We start from the raw sequence: 4222 nt of genomic DNA, 5'->3' as shown, positions 1-4222 counted from the left end.
CTGCAGATAAATGCTTGTATTTTTATCAGAAATCTATTTGCTTGTACTACTGACAAACAATTTCAATACAACATCTGGGCAAACCATTCTGAATATTTTCCTTTTAAACTGTATTATTTATCTTTCCTGCATATTCCTGGTTTACCAGACAAATACAATTAGCTAATATTATATAATAATTTTATCTGGTCTTTTTTGTCTATGATTGACAGTTTTTCAAATCAAAATAAAACACATTCGTAGTCGATCATCTTCTTGAAAGTGCGCTACCGTTTTAAGCTCAGTTTGCTCCTGAGACAGCTAGAGACCTTACTCAATCAGGGGTAAATGGTGAAATTATAGACCCAACAGATTCTATACTCACCCCAAAATGCTTGGCTTAGGTAATATTTAATAGCTGATTCCTGGACTGGTATTTTTACCCCATGCTTTTATAAAAGATTCATCAGCTGGTATTGCAAAGAAATGGAATTTGAGAACTTCGCAAATTTTCATTTATTATTGTGTTTGTAATTAATACCGTGCTGGAAGTACCTCAGGCAGCTTACTGTATGGCTTTGTTCGTGTCAGAATGGTGATAGCAGCCTCTTTTTGTTACATATTTAACAGCTTTGAAAGACATTTTTTTAAACAGCAAATGTACTAGACAGCTTTAAAGCAAAGGACATTAAATAGGTTGCCAATTATTCATTCAGCAGCTCTATGTGCGTCAAAAAAATGCATACCACCAAATTTTCCTGAGACAAACCACTTAAATTTCCTGTGAGTCATACACCATTTTTGCACTAACTGGTTAAGGATAGCAATCATTTAGAAAAAGAAACAGCTATAAAATGTTTCTTGCCCTGGAATACTGAAAAAAAAAATCTTAAAAAACATGTTCATTTACAGTTAGGGGACACCATTTGTGTCAAGAAATGTCCTATTTTTAAACTGAATAGTGTTTCTTAGTAAGATTATTTCATTATTCTCTTTCACTTTAAAATGACCAAGTGTCTAACTCGGTATGTAAGAAGTGCAAAAAGTGATGTATAAATGGAGTAATAATTTCCCTAAATCGTTTCAAGTCAGTCTATAGAGCAACTGACTCTGAAGCACGCTAGTCTGTCTCCGGCAGCTCCGGGAGATGAAGAGCTGAGCTGAGCTCCACTTGCTGACAAGAAGCAAACTGTCTCACATTTTAGGAGAACAACATCATTGCCTATAAAAATGAAGAAGAGACAAAATAAATAAAACCAGTTAATGTTGTAGTTAACTTGCAAATCAAGTAAATCTGTTGGTACAGTATTTTAGAAATAAACGATAACAGCATCACACCAAACACACATTTCTGAACATATAAGCGTTCTGATTTTGATTTAATGGTATATCAGCGTCAACTATTGCTTCCTTTGCTGGTACACACTTCCTGATGCCTACTGTGAAGGGTGCCCATATTTACAACTGAGTAAGATGATTAATTACACCTTGTCAATCACGGTGCATGAAGACATAACACCACAGCAGACAATGAAGAAGATGCCTGAAGCTACAATTACATTTTAATTCATAGTTTATTGTATGTTCCCATATATTGCAGCCTAATAACCGTAGGGGCATCGAAAACATATGAGATATCAATCACTCTGCCCCCTGGTCTTTCATGTTTATATTATTCCACAGCCTTTAAATTACCATAAGTAGTTACTTATTTTCTAAGCTTTCTTCTCTCTTACCTTTTGCTTCCATTTATCTTTTATTCTTAGTACCTTTATCCAACAGCTATAAGTATTTGATGGAAGTTTGTAGCTCACTTAAAATCTGTAACAGACAACCTGAAACCCAGCAATTAGCAAAGACAGCTTAGACTTGTGTTCCTTTGTTGAAGGAGGCGTTGAATCTTTTGTTCTGATTTAGTCACGGTAGCTGGGTGGAAGCTGGTACCTCATTATGTGGTTGGTCTGTTTGTCTGGTAGGTAGCAGATGGTACTGGAGATGACGTTACCAAGAGAGGCAGGGTAGAGAAACTCAAGACCTGTGATTTGTTCACCTGTCACCTATAACAAAATACAGGTTAAAAGACTTTATTATTAGCTGCACCATTTTTTTAATGAAAAAAACCCTCTCATTTCAAATGAGTCCGCATTTGATTCTAAAGATTACTTTGCTATAGCAATTTTTCTGTTGCTCATTATTCAAGAATATCCTGGATTTTATTCTGAACAATGTAAATGTCACTCATGTGTCAGTGTGTACATTAGCAGCTTTGTGTTTACATTCTGTTACTCTCCTTGTGTTTTGGTAGCAAGGGTTGGATGTCTTCTTGTGTTTGTATATCCATTAAGAAGATAATCAGAGATAGCCTGTGAACTGGAGGTCATGCCATACCTTTTTAACGTGCTATTGGTATTATTGGTTCCAACCAGTTAGGCAATACTGTTACATAAAATATTGTATTTTAATTCCATTAAATGTATAAAATCTTTTGGATAATTAGCAATGTCAGACAGAGTGTATGAATCCGTGACCTTTCTTAACTGCAAAATGTATGTAATCAGTTATGTGATAGGGAATTAAACAGGTATTAAAACATCTAAGGATAGTACGGTATGCAGCTGTAGATAAGGAAATATACAGCAAATTGCTGAAGTACAGCACAACACAATGCAATGGTGTTCCAACATGGTGTACGTAGTGTCTGCTGAGCAATATTCCACATCGCTCTTATTGGAGGCAAATCTCCCGTCACAGACAGTATTTGAAATGTCTTGGAATTTAACGCAGGAAGGGAAACATTTTATCAAGCTGAATACTATACAGCTCCACTAACTCTATTGCAGAAATCTAATCAGAATTAAAACATGAACTTCTATTGTTTCCAAGGTCTGATTTTAGGACAGTCTTTGGATAGTTCCCAGAGATGCCAAATTAGCTTGCATTCTGTATGGTTTCTTCAGGGGTCTTGTGGCTATTTCATATGCATTTCTACAAGAGGCACTTTGTTCTCCTCTGTGACATGCAAATGTATTTAACTACTCACAGCAATCCCAACAGAAAGATGATAAAAAGCCTAAATTATTTTAAGAATGGAACACATAAACCCAGCAAACTTTGACTATAAACAGAGTAATTACAATTTTAGCAAAGATAGTATTAACTGCATTACACCTGTAAGAGGCAAATCGCCATATCAGAAAGCAACACCTAATAGTAATACGCTAAGTGATGTAATAATTTGCAGTCATGGATTAGGCAGCGAGTCTCGTGATCTCAGATGTGCATTCAGATTTACTTTCCATCGTGCTACCTTTTCTAATATAATTAGAAGTGTGATATTTGACATCTTTAATACTATTTAGTCCTTCCTTACTACCCACCTTCTGGGTAAATATTTAGACACCATGAACAGTGTCCCTGGGTATCTTTTTCTTTTCTGGAGCCTTCCTGAAGCTTCTCCTCAAGTTCGGAGACCTTCCTGGCCTGGTTTTCTTGGTGTCTACTTGGAACTAAGAGCAGAGAGAGACCTTGCTCAGCTGAAGGCTTTGCCAACCGCAGCGACACAAATGATTGTGTTCTAACGGTGAATATTTTTCACAATGCGTGTCATTGGCTGCATTCAATCAGTAATAAATGTTGGGGTATCGTGATCTGCGCGTGTAAACAAACTTTTGACCCTCTCCTTCCCCGCACTGGAGGCATTCTCCCCGACAGCCTCTTTGCTGCTGCGGGGCCAGGCACGTCACCCACTGTCACTGGGCGGCAAACGCAAACCCCCGAGCGGGCCCTGCTCCCGCTCCGGCCTTCAGCGGCCGCCTCGGGCCCTCCCGAGGCCAGGGAGCCCGGGAGGAGGCCGAGGCCCGGGCCGGGCCGGGCCGTGCTGCGCGGCCGCGGTGCGGTGCGGTGCGGTGCGGTGCGGTGCGGTGCGGTGCGGTGCGGTGCGGTGCGGTGCGAGCGGCCCCGCGCCCCTCCGCGCCTGCCGGCCCCGAGCACATGCCGGCGGGCCCGGGCGCGGCGGCAGCCAATGGCGGCGGGGCAGGACATGATGTCAGAGGGGCTGTAGAAAAGGCGCGGAGCCTCGCGCGGCGGCCGGGCTGCAGACGCGCCGTGCGCAGGCACTGGGGCGGGCGGCGGCTCCGGCTCAGCCGTGCGCTCCCCCCCCCGCCCCCGCCCCGACCCCCCCCGAGCAGCCGCCCCGGGCCCCGCCGCTTTGAGGAGAGAGGGGGGCCGCCGAGTGCCCGTCCCA

Source organism: Chroicocephalus ridibundus, chromosome 15 (assembly GCF_963924245.1).
Source record: "Chroicocephalus ridibundus chromosome 15, bChrRid1.1, whole genome shotgun sequence".
Lineage (NCBI taxonomy): Eukaryota > Metazoa > Chordata > Aves > Charadriiformes > Laridae > Chroicocephalus > Chroicocephalus ridibundus.
The sequence above is the reverse complement of the archived record's forward strand: the minus strand, read 5'-3'. Positions refer to the sequence as shown.